General features: G+C 41.8%; 1 protein-coding gene across 1 annotated transcript in view; it reads right to left on the bottom strand.

The window, feature by feature from the left end:
- The window catches only part of Dnah9 (dynein axonemal heavy chain 9), a 336,148-nt gene that overhangs the window by 94,921 nt on the left and 228,288 nt on the right, over positions 1-12,939 (bottom strand). The gene's annotated exons all lie outside the window — the stretch shown is intronic.

Here is a 12,939-nt window from a genome sequence, read left to right as displayed (position 1 = left end):
TGAGAAGAGAGGAGGAGGCTGTTAGAGGAAAATGGATGAGTTCTCTTTGTCCTGGGCCACTAATGGAGTTAGGCTGTGGAGTGATCAATCTGAAAGGGTTGCTTTGAAGCCTGCAGCAGCCCTCTGAATTTTAAATATCATGACTCATCAAAGGGAAAACAGAGTGACTCCCCAGTGACTGCAGACTTCCCTGAATGGTTACCAGAGACTCAGCTATGTCCCTCCAGCACGAAGTGACTTACGGCCCATTAGAAACACACCATTATTTCACATCTAGCGGAGAAATAAAAGGATGCCAATATACTCTGAAACATGCAGCATGACATGAATAAAAGATAAGGTTATTATAAATTAATTTCCATCTTGGATTGAAGAGGATTGCACTGAAACTCAACTGTTTTTTTTTTTCTTCCTTTAATTAAACTGCTGTCTTCCCTGAGCTCATTCTAAATACACTTGACTGTCCTGAATGCATAGTGGGGTTTCTGCCAAGAAATAATTCAGACAGAAAGCCAGAGGTGGCCTGAGAGTCAGCTGCCTCTGACTGGTCCCAGGTGTGTCCTTTGTTACAGAAAGATGTTGACCTTGACTCCAGGCCTCAGTGCCCTCATCTATAACCCAGAAGTGTTGACTCTGACACTTAGGCTTCCCAGCTCTTGGTGCGCTCCTCTATAACCTGGAATTGGAGCGTCACTCATCTGGACATGGAATTGTGGCTGCCAGGGATGAGCATGTGAAGGTGATCAAGGCAGGCTGTAGCATCGACTGAGAAGGACCAGCTCGCCTCTTCTTGCAATGGTGGTTTTTAAAGTGGGGTGGGGAGGATCTTATTTCAAAGTTTAAGACCTGCAAATGAACTTGTTCTGGAGATTGGAAACCCACAGCGACGGGGGGGTGGGGGGGGGAAGAGGGTGTTAGTCTGGTACCTGAAAGGAGGTGTGGGGGGAGATGCCACATTTACTTCTTTTCGAATTAAAAAATTGCTTTTAATTGAAAAATAATTACATCACTTCCTCCTTCCCGTTCCTCCCTCCAGTTTCTTGCTCAGATACTTTCCCTCAGAATCTTCCCACAACCCCTGTCAAGTAGACATCCTCTTTTTCTCTGATTATATTTGTGTGTGTATGTGTGTAAACATATATAAATAGAACCTGCTGATGAGCCCCTTTATTGGTTGTCCAGTCCAGAGTCATCAGCCTTGAAGCCATATACACACAAACACCAGAAATGGACTCAATAGGTCACATTCACTCTTGAACTCTTCTCATATTAGATCATCAAACTCTTGGCAGCAGGAGTTAACAACACACAAACACAAGTGGGAGCTAGCATGGGTGGGGACATGTCTTGAGGAGCTGAGGGAGGGTACAGTAAGGAAACACAAACTGGAGGAAGAATCTTCACCCCCTAAACTAGTGAATTAGGCATAGTCAGTGGGTGGAATAGAAAACATGTATGAAGATATATGAGATGAAGAACCCAACATAGGAGGTGAAGAACCCAGATCTTGTACTGCTGTGATTTCAATGGAATTCATCCCAACCCATCTTCATATCCATATTTATCTACCAGTCAATGGTGATCATGTTGGTCTAAGAGACAAAACCCCACCCGAGTTGAGATGGGCTTTCTTTTATGACTCACTTGTGTAGGAAGGGTGGGGAATGGATGTTCACAGGGAATTCTGGCTATTTTCTTGGCCCTGGGTCTCTTTGTGGCGGTTCATTTTTGCATATTGATCTGCTCATGTTGTCAGGCACTTGGCCCTACTCTCTGGACTCTCTGCCCTAGGACTCTCCCTCATTTCTCTTTCAGATTCTAAATGCTTCCTGCTGGGATTTGGAAATGTCCCTGAAAGTCTAAAACTGAGCTCCCAAGGTGGCATTGTTTATTAGGGTACTTTGCTTCTTTAAGGAGCCTAGTTGGAAGCACCTGGCTTAACAGGGGAGTGGCCTCGAAGAGGCTTCTGGGATTCAAGCCCCTTCTCTTCTTTGGCTGGAGGTGTAAACACTAGCTCCTACAATCATGCACCATCCTTGACAGAGACCTGGTCTTGGTCAGGAGCCATTAGAAACATAAGCCTAAACAAACCTGTCTTTACTACAAGTAGCCAGTGTGAGGTATTTATAATAGTGCCTCAACACTGACTCTAGACACTTCCTTTTGGGGGCCATTGACTTATGAAGCTCATTTCTATCTCAGGATCTTTATAAGAATGTTTGTTCCCAAGGGATTTGCACGACCAGTGCCACCCCATTCCTTAAGATCTTAATTCTAACATTCTCTACTCAGAGAGACTTGACCCACCAACCTCTTCTCCTTCCTCTTTTCCTATCTTAGTACCATGGTGATTTTCTTCAGAAAACTTACTGCAACCTGAAACGATTACTTCATCCTAGTCGACTGACTATAGTCTTCTTCCTCATGAGAACAGGGACCCCTGTTGAACCTGATTTCCTCTGCTCAGAAGAAAATCTCTTTAGCAGACAGTCATCAGATTGGACACGGAATGGTTGAATGGGGTGACAGAGTGATGATAGCTCAGCTCACATCCTTAGCTTTGCAAGCAGAAGGCAAAAGGCATTGATTCTGATGGAAGTCAACACTTGAAAATGCCTCGGCGAAGATCTTGTTTAGTTAGGGATGGATCTCAAGCCAGCAGCCACAGGGCAGTACAACCAGGAAGAACACAAGGTTGGAAGGAACATTTCTCAGGAAGAAATAGACACTATTTCCAGTGAACACATGTTAGGAGCACTTGGCTCCACTCCACTCCTGTCTCATGTGACAGATGAGAGGAATCCATCTCTCTGGAGCACTGGGGCAGGAGTCAAACATCATTAGAGTACTGTAAATTCTGCTAAAGCATTGCTAATGTTTCTTAATGTTAATGACAGGCTTCTTTTATTATAAGTACCTTCTCTTTCTTTGGTGTGTGTGTTTATATGTGTGTGTGCTTTCAATTAAACTTGGCTAAGTACTTAGCCCTTGATCTTCTTGCCGTTTGAATCTTTAAGTCAATGGGGGGAATATTCCTGCAGTCCTCACCACTATGGCATCTGAAGCAGGACCCTTCATTTGGAGAAATGACTGCTGTGGCTGATATAAACCTTGCTGTGCCCCCTTTCTGGCTAAGTAAGCTAATGTCACCTTCTGTGCCACAGAAACCATCTGTCCCCTTCACCTCTGCTCCCTGCTGCCTGCCCTAGAACTCTGTTTCTCTGTACCACATTTTCCTTCATAGCGTCTGCTATGTTTTACTACTTTGGATAAAATAGCATTATTTAGCTCATTGTCTCCCATGTCTGCTATAATCTAAGCTTCTTAGAAACACAACTATTACTTCTGTAAGGTAAAGGGGCCAACCAAAGAAACGCACACTGACCCTGAGACCTGAGTCAATTTATTGGCCCTGAAACCAGAGCCAAAATGTTTAAATAAACACACCTTGGCCCTGAATCAGAGCCAAAGAAACACACCCTGCCCCTGACCAAACTCAGCAGGAAAACAAACCAGTCCATGAGCACAAAAATTCAGCCAATCTCTGAGCTTTTCCAAGCTCAGGGATTGAAATCTGACCAATTCCCACCCTGAAAATCTTCATTTTGGAAAAACTCCACCCCTTAGAAGCCCTATATAAGCCTTGTAACTTATATAGTTTGAACAGTTTCCCACCCTGGCAGAGGCAGCCCCTCTTAAGTGATCAAAACAATGACGAGATAAGAATGATTATTATATTTCAAGGCATTTTAAACATTTATTTGCATATGTATGTGTATGGGTGTGAGTTCTGTCCTCCCACCATGTGGGTACCAGGGCTCAAACTTGGGTTGCCAGGCTTGGTAGCAAGTGCCTTTACCTTCCGAGCCATCTTGCTGGCCTTTTCATACTGAGAGAAAAACCACATATGACAGTGCTGACGGAATGTAGAATTGCTGGCATATGAGGATTCCGCTATAGCTAAGGAGGTAGGTGGGGGGAGGCCTGTTTGAGGCCCAACATTTCGGTCAAGGTGTAAGGAGTGGGAAGGAGCAGCTTTGCAGAGATCTTTAGGAGTTGGGTGGTAGCTGATGAGTCAGCCCTTTGGAAGGCCATGGCAAGAACAAACATGGACCAAGCTGGGACTCAGACAGGCAATTTCATCATCCTTCCTACACTCCTTACAATCTCTCCTGTCTCATCCCAGTCCTAGAGCATCCTGCTTGCCGGTACCCCTCCTCTTACCCTACCTCCATTCCCTGGGGTTTTTTCCAGCTCTTGGTGTGAAACCAACTTAGCTCCAGCAATCTGACCCTCTTGGCCCTCCCTCCTAGACCATTCTCATTCCTTGTATTAGTTTCCAATATACAGAAACGCTATCTAGCAGGATCCCCCATTGGCCACACCTGGCAAGGACTCGGTAGGTGATTTTCACTATCCTTTCTGTTGTCCATTATGGTCTCTCCAGTCCTGCTCTTATCCCTGTAGCATTCTGCTGCACATGCCTCTCCTCCCACCTCAACCCCATTTACTAGTGATTCCAGCTCTTGGTACAGATACAGGTTCACTTAGCCCTTCTATCCCTGTCTCTCTAGATATATTCTTTGTTCTACTGAAGTATGCTTGCAGGAGCTCCCCTCCCACCACATCTCAACTCTCTGGGGATCCCATCTCTTGGTGGGGGAAAGGATCCCCCATCTCTTTCCCACAGCCCCTTCAGTCTTTTCTCCTAGTCCATCACTATTCTTCTCTGCTACCCACCGATCTTCAGAAGCACTCTCTACCCGGGAACCCACGGCTACCCCACGTTTGTAATATTCAAAGAGGACTACAGAAACCAAAGAACAGAACACCCACCCAAAAAAGACAAACCAGATGCCAACACCTAGAATCACGTCAATTATTCTAACTTCAGATGTCTAGACACCAGCACAAAGCCACAGACATGAGTGAGATAAATGCTACCACCAGAACCCAGGAACCCTACTCTAATAGGGCACAAGGAGTGCGATGTAGCTGAAGCCCAAGACAAAGATTTCAAAAGAGCAATTACAAATACGGTTAAGGGCTTTAAAGAAGATTTGAATAAATCACTTAATAAAGTCTGTGAAAACACAGAGAAGTGGAGTATAATAATGAAAACAGTTCAAGACATGAAAGCAGAAATAGACTTCTTAAAGAAAACCCAAAATGAAACAAAACTGGAAATAAAACATTTAGGAAATCAAACAAAAATTCAGAGGTAAACCTCAGCAGCAAAGTACAAGACATGGAAGAGAGAACCTTTGGCATTGACAACAAGATAAAAAAAATGGATACCTTAGTCAAAGAAAATGTTAAATCTTAAAAAAAAAACAAACCTAGGCACAAAACAGGAAATCTGGGACACTATGAAAAGATCAACTACAAGGATAATAGGGATAGAAAGAGAGAAGAAACTAGGGGCAAAGATGCAGAAAATATTTTCAAGACCCCAGAACCTTACAGGTAGGCCACAGCCTCATGGCAATACACAGATTAATAGAACTAGATTAATTTAAGATATAAGAATTACGCAGAAATATGCCTGAGCCATTGGCCAAGCAGTGCCGCAATTAATCTAGTTTCTATGTGATTATTTAGTCTGGGCAGCCAGGAAATGTAAGAGCAGCCTCTGCTTACATAAAGGCAATTTACAGAAAACCTACAGCCAATATTAACCAACACTGAGAAACGCAAAGTATTCTCACTAAAATCAGGGACAAGTCAGGGTTGTCTACTCTTGCCATATTTATTGAACTAGTACTTGAAATCTTAGCTGGATAGGAAAAGAAGAAGTCAAAGTATCTTTATTTGTAGATGATATTATTTTATAAATAAAAGACCCTACAAACTCCACCAGGGCACTTCTACAGCTGACAAACATTTTCAGCAAAGTAGAAAGATATAAAATTAACACACAAAGATCAGTAGACTTCCTATACACAGGTGACAAATAGATTGAGAAACAAATCCAGGAAACACTATCTTTTAGAGTGATATCAAAAATATTTGGGTGTAACTAAGCAAGTGAAAGATTTATATAATAAAAACTTTAAGACATTGAAGGAGTCATCAGAAGATGGAAAGATCCATGCTCATGGTTCAGCAGGATTAAATTCTACCAAAAGCAATCTATAGATTCAGGGCAGACCCCATTAAAATTACTAAATAATTTCCTTACAAATTGAAAAATTTCAGCTTCATATGGAAACCAGAAGTTTCAGGATACTTAAAACATTTATGAATGATAAAAGAACGGCTTGGGGTATCAGTATCCCCATCTCAAGACATACCACAGAGTTATGGCATTAAAGACACATGGTACTGACTTAAAACCAGATACTGATCAATGGATTAGAATTGAAGACCTAGACACAAGTCCACAGAGCTATGGATAACTGATTTTTGGCAAAGAAGCCAAAAGATACACACTGAACAAAAAGTATCTTTAAAAAATGATGCTTGTCTAACTGGATATTACATGTAGAAGAATGCAAATAGATCTACATTTATCACTCTAACCAAAATTTAATTCCAAATGAATGAAGGACCCCAACATAAAGTCAGATCCCTGAAACTGATAGAAGAGAAAGTGGGGGAATACTTTTGAACTCACTGGCACAGGAAAAGCCTTTCTGTATGGGACACCAATAGCACAGGCACTAATAAATGGAACCTCATGAAAATGAAAAGCTTCAGTATAGCAAAGGGCACCAATATTCAGGCAATATGAATGAGAAGATCTTTACCAATTACACATACTAAAAGGGTTTAATATGAAGAATTTAAAAACATCATGAAAGCAACCCAATTAAAAATGCTGTACAGATTCAAACAGAGAATTCTTTTTTTTTTTAAAGATTTACTTATTTATTATGTGTATAGTATTCTCAGTATTCTGTCTGCATATATGCCTTCAGGCCAGAAGAGGGCACGAGATCTCATTACAGATGGTTGCGAGCCACTATGTGGTTGCTGGGAATTGAACTCAGGACCTTTAGAAGAACAGGCAGTGCTCTTAACCACTGAGCCATCTCTCCAGCTTCTCAAACAGAGAATTCTCAAAAGAGGAAACAGAAATGACTGAGAAAAACTTAAAGAAATGGTCAACGTCTTTAGTCACTGTGGAAATGCAAATCAAAACTGTTTTTTGAGATTTCATCTCACACCAATCAGAATGACAAAGATCAATAAAACAACAGTTTGTAGAAACTGGCAAGGATGTAGAAAAAGGGGAACACTTATCCATTGCTGGTGGGCATATAAACTTGTACAATCACCATGGAAATAATTGTTGGTAGTTTTTCAGGAAGCTGGGAAATTATCTGTCGCAAGAGATAGCTATACTATTCTTGGACATATATTAAAGGACTCTATATTCTACCACCGAGACACCTGCTCATCCATGTTCATTGCTGCTCTATGCATAATAGCTAGACATTGGAAGCAGCCTAATTGTCCACCAACTGATGAATGGATAATAAAGATGTGATACATTTCCATAATGGAATACTATTCAGCTGTTTAAAAAATGAAATTATAAAATTTGCAGTTAAATGGATAGAATTAGTAAAAAATCATCTTGAGTGAGCTAACCCAGACTCAAATAGGCAAATATTCTATGCATTCTCATAGATGTGAATGTTAACTTCTAAGCCTTCAATTGGTGTAAATAGAGAAGTTGATTGGCGTGTACCTAAAGCCTTTACTACTACTGTCAAGTGTTTATGGTATTAGAAGGTACTCTGCATGCTTCCAGAGGAGAAAGGTAAATACTAACCCAGCTACAAATCCTGTGATCTATAACGGCAACTTGTCTGCAAGATATGTTGGTGCAATAGTGGCACAACATTTGTGGGAGTAACCAACCACTCTCTAGTTGGTTTAAAGGCCTATTCCAGGAGATTGAATCCATGCCTGACACTGTTTGGGTGGCCAAGAACCATGAGCCTAGGGGAAAACCAAATGCTATTGTTCTCCTAAAGAAACTGGATAGATGGCTCAGAGGTTAAGAGCGTTGGCTGCTCTTCCAGAGGACCCGAGTTCAAGTCCCAGCAACCACATGGTGGCTCACAACCATCTGTAATGAAATCTGGTGCCCTCTTCTGGCCTGCAGGCACCAGAACATGTATACATAATAAATAAATAAATCTTTTTTTAAAAAAAGAAACAGAGTAACTGTAGTAATAAGAGCGGTGGGGCTGCGTCCCCAGCACCCCGGCTGCCTGCTCGGCTAGCTTATGCCCCGAAATAATTACACGGACACTGTATTCTTTTAAACACTGCTTGGCCCTTTAGCTCTAGCATTTACAGGCTAATTCTCACATCCCGATCAACCCATCTCTAATAATCTGTGAGAACCGGTCTTACCGGGAAGATTCTAGCCTAGTCCATCCTGGGTCGGAGCTTCATGGCGTGTGTCTGTCCAGGAGCAGGGCATGGCATCTCTCTGAGGCGTCTGCTCCCGAGAGGAGAGCTGTGGAGTCTGAGCTCACTTCCTCTTCCTCCCAGCGTTCTGTTCTGTTTACTCCTCCCACCTATCTTCTAACCAATGAGGGCCAAGCAGTTTCTTTTTATTTAACCAATGACCTTCCTCCATCAAGTAACTACATGATTCCTAATGACATTCTGCTATATCCATAGATTAGTGCAGTGCCTCTCTCACTCACTGCCAGAGAAGCTTCCTATTGCAGTGCATGAGAATTAACACAATAGATTCACAGCTAGACAATGTGCAGAGACTGAGAGATTTTAGAGCACTCAGTTCTATATGTGATATCTTTAGATAACAAGTGACCAGCTTTTTAAAAACCTAGGTTTTAGTGACTGAACTTAGGTCTTTGTGTTTTCAAAGCTAGCACCTTTAAGACTGAGCTACTTCCCTGGCCTTGTATTGTAAAATTATTGCCAGAAATTTCAGTACAGTCCTAAGTATTTGAAGGAGCCTATGCACATTCCCATTCCTCCAACACTGAATAGCATGTTTTAATTTTTAATTGACAGGTTAAAATGCTATTAAACATTGATTTATTTAGTTTATATATGTGTATGTGGGTATGTATATTCACCAGTGATTCTAAACATTTTCTCCCTTTTAAAAATGTTTATTTTAGATGAGATTGAGACATGTTCAGGGTCATATGTCTGTTAAAAAAAAAAAAAACAACCAAAAACCAAAATGTCCATGTAACGATGACTAACAATATTCTGCTATTCTCATAGATTGCTGCCTAGCCCAATCACCATCAGAGAGGCTTCATCAAGCAGCTGATGGAAACAGATGTGGAGAACCAAACATCAGGCTGAACTTGTGTAATCATGCTAAAGAGAGAGAGAGAGAGAGAGAGGATTGTAGGCCAGAGGGGTCAAGGATATCATAAGAAAACCCACAGAGTCAACTAACTGACAACTAGGGAGCCTGCATGGAACTAACCTAGGCCCTTGGCATATATGAGACAGTTACATAGTTTGGTCTTCTCGTAGGACCCCTAACAGTGGGAACAGAGGTGGTCTCTTAAATCTTTTGCTTGCTTTTTGAACCCTACTCCTCATACTGGGTTGCTTTGCCTACCATTAACACAAGGGAAAGTACTTAGTCTTACTGCAACTTGATATGCTATGTTTGTTGATCACCATGGGAGGCCTGCCCTTTTCTGAACAGAGAAAGAGGAGGAGTGGATGGGGTGGGGGATGGAGAAGAAGTTGGAGGGAGGGACTGGGAGGAAAGGAGGGAGGGGAACTGCAGTCAGGATGTAAAATAAATAAATTTAAAATAAAAAAATAAAAGTGAATCTAATCAACCACCTGACACGTGCTGAGAACCAAACTCATTCCTCTTATCTGCTGGCACATCTCTCCAGCTTCTCTAAACATTTTACTGATTTGTGTGAGCTATTTGAATTTATTTTGATTACTGTTGTTTACCCGTTTTTCTACAGGTTATCACCTTTTTTATTTTTTCTGATTACTGTATTAGTCAGGGTCCCTGCAGGCAAAAAGATGAGACAACATACCTGCTCTCATGAGGAAATCTAACGAAAGGAAATGATCATAAAAGTGGAGATCTAGGGTGTTTCTTCTTTCTTTCTTTCTTCTTTTTTTTTTTTTTTTTTTTTTGCTAAGAATTGGCTTGTGGTCTGGAACCAAATGGTTCAGAATATTTGCCCACCACACAGATACTCTGTGTCTGTAGCCAGAGATGTGTAAACAGACCACAGCCTACTCTTGTAAGAACCAGCTGGGCCTCTATGTTAATTGTCATCTACTACAAAAAAAGCTTCTCTGATGAGATCTGAGAGATGCATTAATTTGTGGGTGTAATGAAAAATCCTTAAAAGTTTAAGACCATGTCCTGTTAGCATAATAATAGTAGTAGGTTCTCCATGGCCTGTCAGCTCACCTGCTCTTGGCCCTGGTAACTGTGTCAGATACGGGTTTCAGCTTGTAGAGTAGATTTTCAGCCAATCAGAAAGTGGTGGGTTACTCCTGATGACATTGGTGCCACTATTTTGTCAGAGGGCATATCTGGCCATCAGGTCATTAGTGATGCCAAGATATAGCTCACAGTATTCTCAGATGAGTAAGACTGATGCTTATCTTCCTCCCTGGAGAATACATAGTACCTTTCAGCACTATGAAATCCAGAAGAGAAGACATTTCCAGGTCAATACCAGGTTGACCTCTGTGTCCTGTGACTCAAGCATGTGCTGTCCTAGGGTCTTCACATCAAGTTCTGGAGGGTAACCAAGAACAACAACAATGACGTCATGTTTTGGGGTCTATGAGATCTCACTGCCCAGCAACTCCAATAGAGATAACCCATTCCTGACAAGTGGTGAAGGTGTTGAGAATAACCGACTATGGAGTGTTCAGCTGTAAGTGAGACATCTATATCACACCCGCCTCCCAAGGCTCAGGGATTGTTTTGGAAGAAGGAGACGACATATTATAAGAGCCAGAGGTGGTGATGACTACAAGAAAAGCATTTGCCAGACACAAAACGCCGGTTGCCCATAAGAACTCACCATGATTGTAATGGCATGCACAAGACCTGTATAAGCTCGAGACATACAAACATCTGAGAGAGAGAGAGAGAGAGAGAGAGAGAGAGAGAGAGAGAGACAGTCACAAAGTCCCACTCCTTTCAGAGCTACTGGTAATTTATAGCTGCCAGGAGAGGAAGAGTTATTATTCTTTAAGAGTGTAGCCCCCAACAATGAGAGCTGCTGAGAAGCCAAGGACAATGGCACGGGGTTTTGATCCTACTGCATGTACTGGCTTTGTAGGAGCCTAGCCTGTTTGGATGCTCACCTTCCTAGACCTGGATGGAGGTGGGAGGACCTTGGACTTCCCACAGGGCAGGGAACCCTGACTACTCTTTGGACTACAGAGGGTGGGGGAGGGGAGTGGGGGGAGGGAGAGGGAAATGGGAGGCGGGGAGGAGGCGGAAATTTTTAATAATAATAATAAAAAAAGTGTGTAGCCCCCAGTAGGTCTAATACATTAGCCCCTGGTCACTGACCACATACCAAGAGCATAGAAGCTTCAGTAATATATTCTGTGGGTTTCAGAAAAGATGAAGTAGAAGTTGAGTGGATATGAAATGAAGAGTGGATCTGAGAGGTGGGTACAGAGGGAATGAATATGTTCACAATACAATGTATGAAATTCTTGAAGAATTAATGAAAAATGTTTCCATAAAAGCAACTGGAGCTCAGCCAATCACAGCAACTGAGGTATAGCCAGCCATCGGCACCAGGTGCTTATAAAAGCATAGTTTTTCTTTATTCTCAGTTGAATGGGAAGACGTTGGAGGGTTAAGGCAGGGAATGAAGATCCGATTTATGTTTTGAGAGCTTGATGTGGGGTGGGAGAACTTCTAGCAGGGGGGGATGGATATGAAAGTTGGGCTATCGAAGCTGCCTAAGGAAGAGAGGAGGATGGGTTGGTTTAGAGTTTTGGCTGAGTAAATGCATGTGAGTTAGGGCAATCTGGAGGATCTGTAACCTCTAGCTGTGGGCAAGCTGGGGCTGAAGGAGTGCATGCCTGCATCTTGATGGCTGTTCTTCCAGTGACTTCCTGGGCTCATGTGGGCCAAGGTCATAGGACTCTGGAGGACAAAGCAACCCATTGATACAACCCCGTCTTCTGGGTCATGGGAAGAGAATGGGGAAACTAATGTGACCAGTGATGGAGGAGAGGAGAGATGTACACAGTACACAGACGCTTCCCAGTGCAGTTGGAGAGTCTTGTGTGTGTAAAGGCTTTCTATATTTTCTCTTACATACTGCAAGCTTCCTGTTGAATTTTATGGTATTTTGGGCTCTACAACAGTTTAGAGTTTCTGCGTTGTCAGGTTTAGCACAATTTTTCTCAGTGACATTGTACTTTGTTTCTATTCAAAGAAAGCTTTCACAAATTTAGAACCTGGGCTGAAAACCTTTGCAAAGTTTGCTTGTTTTAAGCTTTCTTTCTTTCTTATGTGGCATCTCAGTGTTTTATAAGCCAACAATGCCTTGTTCTTTCATTAAACGAGGGCACACGGTGGAAAATTCAGCAAAGACAAAAATGAAAGCAAGCGGCCCTCATGGCTTTACTGGCAAAAGATATTTATGCCCTGGTGTACTTTATCCAGAAGAGTTTTTAAAATCTGTCTTTCTGTTAGTCTGACATTTGCTCCCCATACTGTAGTTTTATGTATGTGTCCATATATAATATACCTATATATGTATAGACGTACGTATACATATTAATCATTCTATTTTTAAGTCTTATATTTTTTACTGCAAGTATCACACTTCTAACGTCATTATTTTATAAATCACGATTTAAAATGAGCAATGTACTGTTCTCTCACTTGGATGTATCATAATTTAGCCAGTTATGAAACTGATTGAAAAATGTGAACTTCTAATGATATTAGGGACAAGCTAAAAAACC

Source organism: Microtus oregoni, unplaced genomic scaffold, assembly GCF_018167655.1.
Source record: "Microtus oregoni isolate MIOR12 unplaced genomic scaffold, Mior012 000015F_ref0000493, whole genome shotgun sequence".
In the NCBI taxonomy this organism is placed as follows: domain Eukaryota; kingdom Metazoa; phylum Chordata; class Mammalia; order Rodentia; family Cricetidae; genus Microtus; species Microtus oregoni.
This window is presented reverse-complemented; position numbering and strand designations above follow the sequence as displayed.